The following is a 6,280-nucleotide window of genomic DNA, read 5'->3' on the forward strand; positions in this document are numbered from 1 at the left end:
TTCGTACATTATTGAAGTTGAGCATTCGGGAAAATGTACGTAGTATCGCTTCAACATCGAAATTATATTATTAAAACGTAAAAGCATTGTTGACGTCATGTGGAAGAAATGGTGACGTCTTTGTTGCAAGATTTCCGGCAATTTTCGTAATTTAACGGAAAATGTCGAATAACCATTGAAATGTGTGCGAGTGGTCTGGCATACGTGTAAATTGGGGGGAAATATAGTTTTACAATTTTTAAGATAACGATAAACCATAGACAGGCGCGGATCCAGGGGAGACGCCAAGTGGCGCCCCCTTCACACACCCCTGGATCCGCGCCTGGTATATATATCAATTTCCATAAGTATTTTGCTCAAATACAGATGTTTCGGGGAGGATGCAAAATTTTTCCACGGTGGGGAAGTGTGGTGCAATAAAATAAATAAAAAAGTGATAATAATAATAATATAAAATTCAAAAGAAATAAAAGTAGAAATACTTGTTATGGGCAGATGCAGGATTTTTTTCTAGGGAGAGTGTACGTGCACCATTTAAGAAAAGGTACAGTAATTTAATGCAATACATGTATGTAGCTATTGTGCTTAAATGAATCAAAATTATTTTACGGATCACCGCAGTTTTATGACCCTTAACTCAGGCGCGTGCGCAGGGGTGGGTGGGTTTGGGGGTCAAACCCCCCCCCCACCCCCCCGCTCAAGGCGAACAAAAATTTCATATCCCGATTTTTTACATTCCTGTGAATGTGATCAGAAAGCAGCTCGGCTAGCCAGCAGAAAACACCTCAGAATATCCCTAAAAGGGGTCAATTTTTCAAAATTTTGGCCCCCCCCCCCTGCAACATTTCCTGCGCACGCCCCTGCTTAACGTTTGCCAAAGGAGCCACTGGACCCCGTTGGATCCGCGTCTGTATACCAGTACTGAGACTCCATTGTACTCTGACGGTAAGGTTGGCGAGATGTAGCCCAGTGGTAAAGCGCTCACTTGATGCGCGGTCGGTCTGGGATCGATCCCCGTCAATGGCCCATTGGGCTATTTCTCGTTCCAGCCAGTGCACCACGACTGGTATAAATAACAAAGGCCGTGGTATGTGCTATCCTGTCTGTGGGATTGTGCATATAAAGGATCCCTAAAAATGTAGTGAGTTTCCTCTAGGATTATGTCAAAATTACCAATTGTTTGACATCCAATAGCCTTTGATTAATAAATCAATGTGCTCTAGTGGTGTCGTTAAACAAAACAAACTCCTGACGGTAACAGAGTACTCGGGCTATGAGCCTCGGAACTAGAATCTGTCACCATGGTTTGGACATTGAACGTATGCATTGGCGACATAGTCTTTTAGGGCTTTTTGTTATATTCAAGCTTTGTATTTCTTGAATCATACATATTACTGATATCTGACCGCGTCTCGTTATTAGTGATAGAGAGGAAACTCTCTGCATTTTTTCCATTAGTAGAGAGGGATCTTTTATATGCACCATCCCACAGACTAGGGCCTCCACGAGTCCAAGATATTGGACTCGAATACTCGAGGGTCAAACTCGACCCGGACCTGAATACTCGAGGGTCAAACTCGACCCGGACCTAAGTACCCGACACTTACACTAGATGATAATGAGACAACAGAATACAGTAAAATAGCATTATGCATCTTAATTCTATCGCTGAACATGGATGCCAAATGATGCCATTGTATTGCATTCCATACATTCAACGTTTGTTTTCCCTTCATGTCGTATAGCCCTATACTGTAACCGTCGGCTAGCATGTGGCAAAGTGACGTAAAAATAGAATTAAATGAGAGTGCTATTCCTTGCATGGGTACTCGAATCCTGTGAACGGACTCGAGTACTCGTGGAGACCCACCACAGACAGGATAGCAGATGCCACGGTTTTTGATATACCAGTCGGGGTGCACTGGCTGCAACGAGACATAGCCCAATGAGTGCACCAAAATACAGCATACCGGTATGGTTTGTTGTAATTCCGTGACCACCTGCGTAAGTGTTAATCACTATTATTATGTAGCAAACTTTTAAATGGAATGAATGATAGCACCATTATACTTCAAAATTCGGAGAAATACCTTTCTGGACTTATAGATAAAAAACCAAACATTATTATTGCTTAATAGTTCTTTCTGTATTGAAACTAAGCCGACATTTGAATTGTATATCAAGAAAGTAATTTTAAAGCTTAGAGCATTCGTTCTGTTAAATTGTTACCCTATAAAAAGTTAAAATAAGGACCAAATTTCAATTATCGTGGAAATTTCCCACATACCGAATATAAAAGCCATCCATTAAATTCATTTAGACTTCTATTCAAAGTTAGAAACTTTAACGAAATTTTAATGTACAGTAACCTCATGGGGGAAGAGTTTGGGCAGATTATCTGTAAAGATAACTGAATTTAAAGCAGAATTTAGGAGTTGGACTTAAAATAGGAACAGTATTCAACAAAAATATAGATTTGATTTTTATCTGACCTGTGGTCATTTTACAATGTGAAAACGTAGATACATAAATCCAAAACATCATATGTGTACAATATGGGGTGAAAGGCTATAACACGTTTTCCTGGCATCTGGAACTTAAAAATTAATAATTTAAAACTATTTTTGTTATTAAGGTTATAAACATTTTTGTTATTAAGGTTATTATATTGGGGGGGGGGGGGGGGGGGGGGGGGGGAGTCAAGATAATTAAATTCTAGCACATAACAGGAGTTAAAGGTATTGACCCGGTGTATTAACTCGAGGCTGATTATAATCTTAGTAACAGAAAAGGTAATTTTGACCTATAGTCTCGCTACATTTTTCCGTTAGCAGCAAGGGATCTTTTATATGCACCATCCCAAAGACAGGATAACACATATCACGGCCTTTGATATACCAGTCGTGGTGCATTGGGTGGAACGAAACATAGCCCAATGGGCCCACCGACGGGGATTGATCCTAAACCGACCGCGCATCAAGCGAGCGCTTTACCATTGGGCTACGTCTTGCCCCCGTTTGACAGTAATGCTAATATTATGAATAAATGTTTTTATCCAGATTCGGGCATTTTCGTATAATTCGGGGGGGGGGGGGGGGGGAATCAGCCTCTCCCCCCCCCCCCCCTCTCCTAAAAAAGGAATCCCGTACGCAGTTGGAATCGCTGATCATAAAATTAATGTTTCAAAATTCAGCATTTAAAGTCGCAGACCCTAGCTTCAATTCTTAAAATGGATACCAAGATTAGTTAATCTATAAACCTGTAACACATATGAATAAGTTACAACAGAGTGAAACAAGAACTTGAGACGTTGAAACGGAGAAACACGCTTTAAAATAGACTAGAACTCGACTCATAATCGTATCATCTCAGAAGCAAGTGCGTTTTAAAAATTATGAAAAATTAATTTTGTAATATCAGAAACACCGGGATAAACAGAAACACTTCGGTTGTGCGGATATGGATATTCTAAACAATAAAATATAAGTAATGCTTGATTTCAGTGATCATAAACGGCTCTAATAGTGAAAAATATGCCTTAAAAGGACATTCCTGATTTTGCTGCATTGTAAGATGTTTCCGACTAATAAAATATTTCTACGATTAATCTTACATATTAAATATATTTTCTTGTTTAGAATATCAGTGTCTGTATATTTAATGTGTTTCTGGTCGTCTTAATATTTCTAAGAAGCCCAAACTGGATTTTGTCTTCAAATAATTTTGTACGTACGAAAAAACAATATTTGGGGAAATAAAATGAAATCTAACCTAATACAAATATCAGAACAATCAGAAACATGTTTAATATACAGCCACTAATATTTTATGCAGAGAAATATATTTGACATGTAATTACTATCGTTAAAAAGTCTGTTAGTCGATAACATCTTTAAAATTGCAGCAAACTCAGGACTGTCCCTTTAAGTGTTTAAAAACTAGGGTCGGTCACTTTAATTTCAAAACAATTTAAATGGATGGTGGTGCACCCAATCATTTCACCCCATAGGTTGTCTTTGTCAACAACGTTGGGCTCCCCACTCCCATGCGAGCCAGAAATACGTGACCGAGGTTAAAACAAACTAGGCTATGGCTTCAACATAAAGTTAATAGGCCCTAATGGTTCTGTGCATGGGCCACTCACTTCTCGGACTACAACTATCTTTGGACATCTTACATACTGTGACATACGTGAGGCTGCAATGTATGTAGCCTACAAGGAGTGGATATTTCTATGACCGGTCAAAGACGGGTCAAGGGTACGGAAAAATTAAGTTGTATCCTAACAGGCCGCGAGCGATTATTTCAGAAATCATTATTTATCCGTCGCGTCGCACGCGTCCAGTTAGGATACGGAGATTGAAATCAATGATTTCTACAATAATCGTTCATATCGATCGCGGCAGGTTAAACTGTATCCTAACCGGCCGCGAGCGATTATTTTAGAAATCAACGATTTGAATCGCCGTATTCTAACCACACGCGTGCGGCGTAACGGATAAATGTGTCGCGTCGCACGCGTCCAGTTAGGATATGCAGGGCCGTAGCTAGCGGGGGGGGGGGGGGGGGGGGGGGGGGGGGGGGGGGGGGAGAATAGAGCGAGACAAGAGACAAGGGGGAAATTGCCCCCCCCCCCCCCGAAAAAATCCGGAAAGCATTACAGAAACTTAAAGAAAATTATCTTCTTAACTGTTTAAGGAGTTTTAGACTATTAACTACTCAATTGCCCCCCCCCCCCCCAAAAAAAAAAAACCCCAAAGAAACAACAAACATTCTAGCTGTGGGCCTGATATGGCGATTGAAATCAATGATTTCTAAAATAATCGATCGCGGCCAGTTAGGATACAGCTTTACTACTAACTCCACACCTATAAATATGCTGGTGAATTTTTGTTCCATATCTTTTTTTAAACTTAAACACGCGGATGTTAAAACACTAATAAGCAATGATTACTTAAACTTTAAAAGGAACTGTCCAGACGAATGTGCAAAGGCGAGTGTGTTGCGGTCGAACCCACTGGTTTGAACACGAAATAGCCCAATGGGCCCACCAACGGGGATCGATCCTAGACTGACCGCGCATCAAACGATCACTTTACCAAACAAGAAAAAATATGTAATGCTAGTAGTGAAAAAGCCGTCGGTTGAAAACCTGCTAAAAAGTTTGTTTTGTTTAAAGGCACTACTAGATCACAGTTAAGTAGTTGACTTGCCTGGAGTTCTGCTTCTATACAAATCCAATCCTCATTTTTCAGCGAATTCAGTGGTTTTAACAGTTCTCATCAAATTTTGTCGTGTTCGTTCAACGCTTTTTGGTTTCCCGAATAAATTTTTAAAAATCAGTTTCGCATGTGGTCGACAATGTATGAACTGACCGTTTCAGCGCTGTCCCACAGACAGCAGCACATCACATACCACAGGCTTTGATACACTAGTCGTTAGAATGGCAACGAACCCACACCGGCCTCAGTTGTGTCATGGTTAAGCCATCGGACATAAGTGATTCTTGTACATGTAGGAGTATTTTATATTTGAATAACATACAAATAATAAAAATGTTGTTACTGTAGTTTTTGTTTATTAAAATTGTGTGGAGAACATTATACCATTTTCAAACATATTGTAATCTCCTGCAACCTGGGCCCCGTTTCACGGAACGATCTTAGCGCTACAATTAATTATCAGGGTCTGTATATTCAATGGGTCTCTTAATATTTGTAAGAAGCCCAAACATGATTTTGTCTTCAAATAATTTAGCATGTACGAAAAAATATATTTCAGGAAATAAAACGAAATTTAACACTGCCTTAGCCCCAAGATCGTTTCGTAAAACGGGGCCTCCAGTAGGAAACCGGTCCAACCGTTCTCAATATATCGATGTCTGCAAACTTGGTGTGCAATTATATATATATATTATATAATCATTTTGATATTCTTACTTCTTTGTGACCTAATAGCCAATCTGTTTTTTATGCTCCGTTTCGTACACATTCATTCATGCAAACTCGGGTGGGTGAGTGGGGTGGGGTGGTAATATTAAGGCAGTTTTTCTTTTCAGGCCTAGCTCTGGGTGAGCAAAACATTCCGCCAAATTGTCTATTAAACTTTAAAAATTGCAGAATGTTAAAATATTAGACAAAATTATTTTGCCAAATTAAAATAAAATTCGCCAACTGCTTTCAAAATTCGCAACTGGCAAATTTGGTAAGTGCCGGAGCTAGCCCTGCTTTTACTCGTAAAAAAAAACAAAAAAAACAACAACAACAAGAAGACGACTTGG

The 6,280-nt window shown here is 39.6% G+C and overlaps 1 long non-coding RNA gene across 1 annotated transcript in view; it reads right to left on the bottom strand.

Moving 5' to 3' along the window:
- The window catches only part of LOC121369041, a 65,367-nt gene extending 65,079 nt beyond the window's left edge, over positions 1-288 (bottom strand). Inside the window, exon 1 of the long non-coding RNA XR_005957545.1 lies at positions 1-288. This exon is cut by the window's left edge and continues 160 nt beyond it. This is a non-coding gene — a long non-coding RNA (uncharacterized LOC121369041).
- Between the last annotated feature and the right edge of the window lie 5,992 nt (positions 289-6,280).

This window comes from Gigantopelta aegis, chromosome 3 (genome assembly GCF_016097555.1).
Source record: "Gigantopelta aegis isolate Gae_Host chromosome 3, Gae_host_genome, whole genome shotgun sequence".
NCBI classification, from domain to species: Eukaryota; Metazoa; Mollusca; class Gastropoda; order Neomphalida; family Peltospiridae; genus Gigantopelta; species Gigantopelta aegis.